We start from the raw sequence: 9,822 nt of genomic DNA on the forward strand, positions 1-9,822 counted from the left end.
CAGTCCCAAATGCTTTTTACAAAGAAACTCTGAGTAAATTTCCTCCCATTAAGTCATATTTTGAGTGTGGGGGTGTTTTTACAGCTGAATACAACTAAAATCTATTAGAAATTAGTTTAATGTCTAAGTCTTTTTTCCCACCTAGCTGCCCTTTCATACAAACCTCCACTATCTTCATTAATTTTGCCACCACCTAAAATCTACACCTCTCTTAGAGTCTGGCAAATGACAACAACAACAACAACACGACAAAATATTTTGAATGTCATTGTAATAGAATGGTCTCTGACTCCCTGATACACAACAAATAGTGCTAGCCCAATGTCTGCTGAGTTTGCAATCACAGATTATCACCCCTATTTTGCAGAAACTCTCCAGAGGTGTTGTTCATAAAACTACTAGTCTGTGAACTGTGGTCATGTGCTCTGGGACAGGAGCACAGGATGTGTTCCATCCTTTTTCCAAGTGGTGATTCTCTCTGGTCTACTCACGATTCCAAAGTAACTGGTAAAGTGTAGTTTTCCATTCTGGGAGTAAGCGTCTCAACTCTGATACCCACTATTTGAGGGTCTGGCCCCTGTTCACCATTATCACAGCCTCATCTAGCCCACCATGCTGTGAACTTCAAATTACCTTCCCCTGCATGATTTTCACGTTTCTGGTCTCTAATTGCCTTGCCTTACTGTATCTACACTAATCCCTTCATCTGCAACTTCCCTCCCTGACTGTAACCCGTTCATTTTACTGTTTCTTTGGATTTGATGGAGCATTTCACCAGGTACTTTACATGAAAGCTGCTCTTAGACTCTAAAATCTTGTGGCAGGCTCAGGTAGGGTCTATTTTTCTTAATGTTCCTAGTACTAGTCAGGAATCTTCAAATGAGCAGATGCTCAATTAATATTTGGACACATAAAGAGCGAGTGTACAAGAAGTCAACTTATTATAATTTAGTTTCTTCTACATTCTTGAATAGGCAGAGCCAATCCAGATACATACACTTCAATTTTACAAAGAAACTGGAAGGAAACAAACCAAGAATTAATTACATGTCATATTTTTTTCACATCTCATGATAATGCAGACTTTACTGTGAGGTAAATTCCTTTTTCACAGAAATCCATATTCCAATGCTGTGCTATCTTGTTTTAAATAACAGGAAATTATCCAAAGATTTTCAATTTGTTACATAATATCCAAATTCTTATTTTCAACTTGATAATTTCCAGTAAATGTGTGATCCATGACACTCATAAACTTAGGTTTCAGAGGTAAATAATCCTCTACTCGAAAGTAATAACATTTAAAGTAGAAAAAGAGAAAAGACAAATCTCCAATTTCCCCATATTGTACAGGAACACAGAGATGTTATGCACTGTGTTCCCAAGTGCCCCACCTTGGCTCGTCACTAGTTAGAAGACTGGCTGCTTTCTTTAACCAAAAAGTGAAGACCATACTTCAGACTTCACTGAAGTACACTGGAGAGGGACAGGAGGAGTTTTAGAACATGCCCTGGACAACAAACTGGCCTTGGCATCAGTAGGGGAGCCCTGGCTACAGCTCTGATTCAAGTTCTCTCTTTTTTATCTGTCAAAACTTTCTGATAATGAAATGGGAAGGCACTGGGCATGGTGTCAAGGACCTTAGCCAAAAACGAATCCATTATGCGTATATAAAATAAGAAAGCACCCCATATCCATCTACAAAGATCATACTCATTCATTTTTACAGGTACTTAGTACAGCGTGGATATACAATGGTTTTTGAAAAAATCAATATACTGATGAGCATTTATGTGTTTTCCTATTGTTGTGGATGTGAATTCAGGATAAATCTTAAAAATGTAAAATTACTGGGTCACAGGTAAATGGATAGTTTTGTTATATACTGTCAAATTCTGCAAGTTCACCTTTTCAGTATTTTTGCATCAAGTTTTTAAGTAATATTGGAATTAAATAATATTTTAAAGTAATTAAAATAAATTAAATAATTTTCAGCTACCTCACCTCACCTAAATAATAGTTTTACTTGTTTCATAAAATATTATTGGAAGTTTTGTTTTAGTGTTTATGCTTATGAATAATTTGTATGATGAAATTTATACATTTGCAATAGTAAGAGCACATGTAAATGAATGCCCCATGCACTCATTTCCCAGATTCAGCAAAATCAACACACAGTCAATCTTGTTTTGTCTATACGCAGAATCAGCTCCCAGGTTATTTTGAGGCGCAGCATCAGCTCCCAGGTTATTTTGAGGCAAACATCAATAACAATATTTATCCTATTATTTACCTTTAGAGGGTAAAGCTCTTTTTTAAATCTAATCTTCATTTTATTTTCCATATCATTTAGTCCCCTTATCCCTCTCTCCCCCCAGCAATCACCACACTGTTGTCCATGACCATGAGTCCTTTTTCCATTTTGCTCAATCCCTCCATACCTTAACCTCCCTGTTAACTAGCTATCATCTGCTTTCCATCTATGAGGCTGTTCCTATTTTCCTTGTTAGTTCATTTTGTTCATTACATTCCACATATAAGTGAAATCATAAGGTATTTGTATTTCTCTCACTGGCTTATTTCACTTTGCATAATGTTCTTCAGGTCCATCCATACTGTGTCAAAGTATAAATTTTTTTTCTTTTTTTCTTTCCCTTTTAATTTATTTATTTATATATTTTTTTAATCAACTACTGGAATTTATTTATTTATTTTTAAATTTGTATTGTTATTCAATTACAGTTGTCTGCATTTTCTCCCCATCCCTCCACCCCACCCCAGCCAAGCCCACCTCCCTCCCCTACCTCCACCCTCCCCCTTGATTTTGTCCATGTGTCCTTTATAGTAGCTCCTATAAACCCCACTCCCCTCTAAATTTTTTTTCTTTTTTTTGTGACTGAGTAGAATTGCATTGTGTAAATGTCCCATAGTTGTTTAATTCACTCATCTATTGATGGACTCTTGGGTTGCTTCCATATCTTGGCAACTGTAAAAAACACTGCAATGAACATAGGGGTGTGTATATTCTTTTTTGTTGTTGTTTGATTTTGTATTTTTATTTTATTTTATTTTTTCTTTTTCTTTTTTTTTTATATTGTTGTTCAAGTACAGTTGTCTCCATTATCCCACCACCACTCTCCCCTGCCACACCCATCCCCACCTACCACCTTCAATACTTCATATATTCTTTTGAATTAGTGTTTTGGTTTCCTTCAGATATATTCTCAGAAATGAGATCACTGGGTCAAAAGGCATATCCATTATCCATTTTTTTTGAGGTATCTCTGTACTTCTTTCTGCAGTGGCTATACCAATCTACATTCCCACCAACAGTGCAAAAGATTTTTCTGTTCTCCACATCCTCGCTAGCACTTGTTGTTTATCAATTTATTGATGATAGATGTTCTGACAGGTGTGAGATGGTATGCCATTGTGGTTTTAACTAGCATTTCGCTGATGATATGAGGCTAAAGCTCTTGATTACAAACATAACTACCATACCGCAAGGACACAGGCAGTCAGAATTCCAAGATGGCCTACTGGATTCCTGACTCCTGGTGTACATACATCTTCTTCCAGTTAATTCATCAAACACTAACCTAGGTGCTGCTATGAGGGATTTAGCGGATGTAATTGAGGCCCCAAATTTCATATTCTTAAAGTCTCTTCCATGGATCAGATCTAATGATGTGAATACTTAAATGGAACAGGGTTTTCCTGGCTAGAGAAATCCAAAGCGGAGGAGGGAGGTTCTTCATTGCTGGCTTTGAAGATGGAAGGAGCTGCATAGCATAGCTAAGACCTAAGAGTGACCTGAGAATGATCCCTAGCCAAGAGCTAGCAAGCAAAAGGGCATCACAGTCCTTAAATTTCCAGTAAGTGAATTCTGCTCCAAACATGCATGGCATTGGAAGAAGCTCCTGAGCTCCATGTGGAACACAGCTATCAGATACATTGATTGCAGCATTGTAAGATTTTCGACCTACAGATAACCAGCTACTCTGTTATAAAGTAAACAAATTCACACTGAAAAGTGTTTACCTACAGCTTCTTATTTATTTTTCCTTTTTAAAATTAGATCTTTTAAGATCTCTCTTGACTATATTCACACATCTAATATAGTATTATTACCTCTTACTGTTCATCCTGTGCATTACATCCACAGGGCCCGTCATTATATAAATGAAAATTTGTACCTTTTCTCCACCTTATCCCATTCACCCACGTTCCACTATTGCCTCTGTCAACCTCAAATCTGTTCTCTGTATCTGTGAATTCATTTCTTTTTTTTTCAGGTACACAACTTAATAATTTTATATGTATACACACATATATATATATATATAGCTAAATGATCACCATAAGTCTGGTTAACATCTATGAACACTCATTATTACAAAATTTTTTCTCATGATCAAAACTTTTAAGATCTATGCTCTTAGCAACTTTCAGATATATTAGACAGTATTATTAACAATACTACTATAAACAATAGTCACCATGCTATATATTATTCCTCCAAAACTTATTTTATACCTGGAAGTTTGTACTTTTAACTTCTTTCACCTATTTCACCAAGATGTTTTTTTAAATATATGTTAGTGCTTTTTTAATAAACACTTAATTCAGTTTAGGGGTTGTGTTAGTTTTCTTCTGCTTTGTAGTTTTTTAGAGGGAAGACTTTTCACTCACTAAAATATTTTGATTCTCATTTTTCAAGATAGTATAGTAACTTTGTGGAGATGATATCTCCTGTTTTAACTTTGAATTAGCTTGTATTTTCCTAGACCAACAATAACAGGTGACTCTGTGTAGACAGTGGCAGGTTTTGGAGAGGCTCATTGGGTTTCTTAGTTCGAGAGACCTGTCTTACGCTAATATAGTGAAGTGTACTTTCTTTAAAAAAGATAGCCTCTTTGTTTGGGGAGGAGGGCTTCTCCTTCTTTTCTGATGAACCAAAATCTCACACACTCTATTCCAAGCTTTCTCCACCTGACTCTCAGCTCCAGCAGGGGCCTCAGGTATGGATCTGCAGGTTCCAGATTTGCATTTTCCTTCTTCTGTGTAAATTGAGATTTGTAGCATTCTCTGTCTCCTAGTTATACTACAGACAGTGGTTGTGAGTGGTTTCTTTTTGTTTCTGTCTTTTTTCATATTAAAGTATTTTATTTTTATTTTCTATTGTCATGCATTAATTCTCACTGAAATTTATCTTCTTTTTAAAAAAAATTATTGATGTTTGAATACAGTTGTCTCCATTTTCCCACCACCACTTTCCCCTTCTCTACCCACCCCCACCTCCCACCATCAATCCCATCCCCCTTTGGCTTTGTCCATGGGTCATTTATACATGTTCATTTATGACCCTTCCCCATCTTTCCCAGGTTATTTCCCTCTTCTCTCCCCTTCCCTCTGGTTACTGTCAGTTTGTTGTTAATTTCAATGTCTCTGGTTATATTTTGCTTGCTTGCTTGGTTTGTTAATTAGGTTCCACTTATAGGTGAGATCATATAGTATTTGTCTTTCACTGCCTTACTTCACTTAGCATAATGCTATCCAGTACCCCCCATGTTGTTGCGAAGGGTAGGAGCTCCTTCTTTCTGCAGCATAGAATTCCATTGTGTAAATGTCCCACAGTTTATTGATCCACTCATTTACTGATGGGCACCTAAGCTGCTTCTAGCGCTAGGCTATTTTAAATTGTGCTGCTATGAACATTGGGGTGCATAGGTTCTTTTGGATTGGTGTTTCAGCATTCTTAGGGTACAATCCCAGCAGTGAAATTGCTGAGTCAAAAGGCAATTCAATTTGTAGTTTCTTGAGGAAATCCCATACTGTTTTCCACAGTGGCTGCACCAGTTTGCATTCTCACCAACAGTGCACTAGGATTCCCTTTTCTCCACAACCTCACCAGCACTTGTTTGTTGATTTGTTTATGATGGCCATTCTGACCAGTGTGAAGTGGTATCACATTGTGGTTTTAAGTTGCATCTCTCTGATAGCTGGTGATGCTGAGCATCCTTTTATATGTCTCTGAGTCCTCTCTATGTTCTCCTTGGAGAAGTGTTTGTTCAGGTCCTTTGCGCATTTTTTAACTGGATTGTTTGTCTTCCTGGTGTGGAGTCGTGTGAATTCTTTATATATTTTGGAGATCAAACTCTTGTCTGAGGTATCATTGGCAAATATATTTTCCCATATGGTTGGTTGTCTTTTCATTTTTCTAATGTTTTCTTTAGCCATGCAAAGCTTTTTATTTTGATGAAGTCCCATTTTTTATTCTTTCCTTTATGTCCCTTGCTCGAGGGGACATATTGGTGAAAATATTGCTGCATGGAATATCTGAGATTTTCCTGCCTATCTTGTCCTCTAGGACTTTTATGGTATCATGACTTACATTTAAGTCTTTTATCCATCTTGAGTTTATTTTTGTGTGTGGTGTAAGTTGGAGATCGAGTTTCATTGTTTTGCATGTAGCTGTCCAGATCTCCCAACACCATTTGTTGAAGAGGCTATTTTTATTCCATTTTATGCTTCTGCCCTCTTTGTGAGATTTTAACTGACCATAGAGACTTGGGTATATTTCTGGGCTCTCTATTCTGTTCCATTGATCTATGTGTCTGTTCTTATGCCAGTATCAGACAAAATTACGGTGGCCTTGTAATACAGTTTTATATCAGGTCCTACTGATATCAAGTTTGATCCCCCTTATTTTGTTGTTCTTTCCCAAAATTGCTGCAGCTATTCGGGGTCATTTATGGCTCCATATAAATTTTTGAAGTCTTTGTTCTGTATCTGTGAAATATGTCATTGGTATTTTAATAAGGATTGTGTTGAATGTATAAATTGCTTTGGGTAGTATGGACATTTTGATGATGTTAATTCTTCCAATCCATGAACACAGTATATACTTTCATTTATTTGTGTCTTCTTTAATTTCTTTCTTCAACGTTGTGTAGTTTCCTGCATACAGGTCTTTTACCTCCTTGGTTACATTTATTCCTAGGTACTTTATTTTTCTTGTTGCTATATCAAATGGGATTTTTTTCCTGATTTCTGTTTCTGATATTTCATGGTTGGTGTACAAGAATGCCTTTGATTACTGAATATTGACTTTATATTTCACTGTTTTACCAAATTCACTTAACAGGTCGAGCACTATTTTGGTGGAGTCTATAGGATTTTCCATGTACACTATCATGTCATCTGCAAACAGTGACAGGTTTACTCTCTTCTTTCCAATTTGGATGTCTTTTATTTCCCTTTCTTGTCTGATTGCTGTGGCTAGGACTTCCAATACTGTGTTGAATAGAAGTGGTGAATGCGGACACTCTTGTCTTGTTCCTGATCTTAGTGGGAAAGCTTTTAGTTTTGCCCATTGAGTGTGATGTTGGCTGTAGGTCTCTTGTATATGGCCTTTATTATGTTGAGGAATGCTCCCTCTATTCCCACTTTGCTGAGTGTTTTTATCATAAATTGGTGCTGTACCTTATCAAGTGCTTTTTCCGCATCTATTGATATGATCACGTGATTTTTGTCTTTGCTGTTGTTTGTGTGATGTATTATGTTTATTGGTTTGCGAATGTTGTACCATCCTTGCATCCGTGGGATGAATCCCACTTGGTCATGGTGTTTGATCTTTTTAATGTATTGCTGGATGTAGTTTGCCAATATTTTGTTGAGGATTTTAGTGTCTATGTTTGTCAGAGATATTGGCCTGTAGTTTTCTTTCTTCGTTGTGTCTTTATCTGGTTTTGGGATTAGGATGATGCTGGCTTCATAAACAAGTTTGGGAGTCTTCCATCTTCTTGGATTTTTTTGAATAGTCTGTGAAGGATGGGGGTTAGTTCTTCCTTAAATGTTTTGTAAAATTCTGTGAAATCATGTGGTAGAAGGCTTTGCTGTGCTGGGAGTATTTTGATTACTGCTTCAGTTTCGTCTGCTGTTATTGGTCTATTCAGGCTTCCTGATTCTTCTTCATTCAGTTTTAGAAGATTATATTTTCTAGAAATTTGTCCATTTCACCTAGGTTTTCAAGTTTCTTGGCATACAGTTCTTTGTAGTAATTTCTTACAATCCTTTGCATTTCTGTGGTATCTGTTGTAATTTCTCCTCTTTCACTTCTAATTTTGTTTTTTTGGGTCCTCTCTCTTTTTTTCTTGATGAATCTGCTTAAAGGCTTATCAATTTTGTTTATCTTTTCAAAGAACCAAATCCTGAATTTATTGATCCTTAAAATTGTTCGTTTAGTCTCTATGTCATTTCATTCTGCTCTGATCTTGGTTATTTCCTTCCTTCTGCTTGCTCTGGGCTTTCTTTGTTGTTGTTTATTTGAAATGTTTCTATCTTTTTTAGGTAGGCCTGTATTGCTATGAATTTCCCTCTCAGGACTGCCTTTGCTGTCTCCCATAAGTTGTGGACTGTTGTGAGTTCATTTTCATTTGTTTCCAGAAACTTTTTGATTTCTTCCTTGATCTCATTCTTAACCCATTCATTGTTTAATAATAGCATGCTATTCAATCTCCATGAATTTGAATGTTTTTGAATTTTTTCCTTGAGGTTGGTTTCTAGTTTCAGGCCCTTGTGGTCTGAGAAGATGCTTGATATAATTTCAATTTTCTTGAATTTGTTGAGGCCTGTTACATGTGTTATTATGTGGTTTGTCTTTGAAAGTGTTCCATGTGCATTTGAAAAGAATGTGCATTTTGCTTCTTTGGGATGAAAGGTTCTATATATATCAATTAAGTCCATTTGATCTAGGGCATTGTTTAATGCCACAATACCCTTGCTAACATTTTGTTTGGAAGATCTATCCATTTTTGACAGTGGGGTGTTAAAGTCCCCTAGTGTGAGTGTGTTGCTGTCTATATCTTTCTTGAAGTCCTCCAAAATTTTCCTTATATATTTGGGTGCTCCTATGTTGAGTGCATATATGTTTATAATGTTTATAATGTCTTCTTAATGGATTCTTCCTTTGAGTATTATGAAGTGTCTTTCTGGGTGTCTTTTTATGGCCTTTGTTTTAAAGTCTACTTTGTCAGATATAAGTATTGCTACCCTGGCCTTTTTTTTTTTCCTGTCCATTTGCATGGAATGTTTTTTTCCAGCCCTTCACTTTCAGTCTGTGTAGGTCTTTTGTTCTGAGGTGGATCTCTTGTAGAGGGCAAATATGTAGGTCATCTTTTCTTATCCATTCAGTTACCCTATGTCTTTTGATTGGAGCATTCAATGCATTTACATTTAAGGTTATCATTGATAGGCACTTATTCATTTCCATTTTACTCCCTTTGTACCTTTGTTCCTTTCTCTCTCACTGTTTTTCTTGCTCTTCTTAAAGTAGACCTTTTCGCATTCTTGCAGAGCTGGTTTGGGGGAGGTGTATTCTTTTAGATTTCTTTTGTCTGGGAAACTCCTCGTTTGGCCTTCAATTTTAATTGAGAGCCTTGCTGGTTAGAGTAGTCTTATTTGCAGGCCTTTGGTTTTCATAAAAATATGGAACACTTCACCAATTTTCGTGTGATCCTTGCACAGGAGCCATGCTAATCTTCTCTGCATCATTCCAATTTTAGTATATGTCCTGCCAAAGTGAGCACTATGAATTCATTTCTGTCTGTGTGCATGTCTGTGTTTTAAAGATTTAACACTTAAGTGTTACTATACAGTATTTGTCTTTGTATGTAAGTTTCTGTTGAAAGAACACCACTTGAAAATTACCACTAAAGGTCGAGAACCAAGATGGCGGCGTAGATAGACACACTGCGCTTCCTCACACAACCAGAACTGACAGAAAATCGAACGGCAAGGAAGTCCGACACCAAGTAGATA

General features: G+C 36.5%; 1 non-coding gene across 1 annotated transcript; it reads right to left on the reverse strand.

The window, feature by feature from the left end:
- Nucleotides 1-9,483: 9,483 nt before the first annotated feature.
- Nucleotides 9,484-9,590, reverse strand: LOC128780037 (U6 spliceosomal RNA). Its single transcript, XR_008426037.1, has one exon. It is a non-coding gene; the product is annotated as a U6 spliceosomal RNA (small nuclear RNA).
- Between the last annotated feature and the right edge of the window lie 232 nt (nt 9,591-9,822).

The sequence above is a fragment of the Desmodus rotundus genome, chromosome X (genome assembly GCF_022682495.2).
Source record: "Desmodus rotundus isolate HL8 chromosome X, HLdesRot8A.1, whole genome shotgun sequence".
In the NCBI taxonomy this organism is placed as follows: Eukaryota; Metazoa; Chordata; class Mammalia; order Chiroptera; family Phyllostomidae; genus Desmodus; species Desmodus rotundus.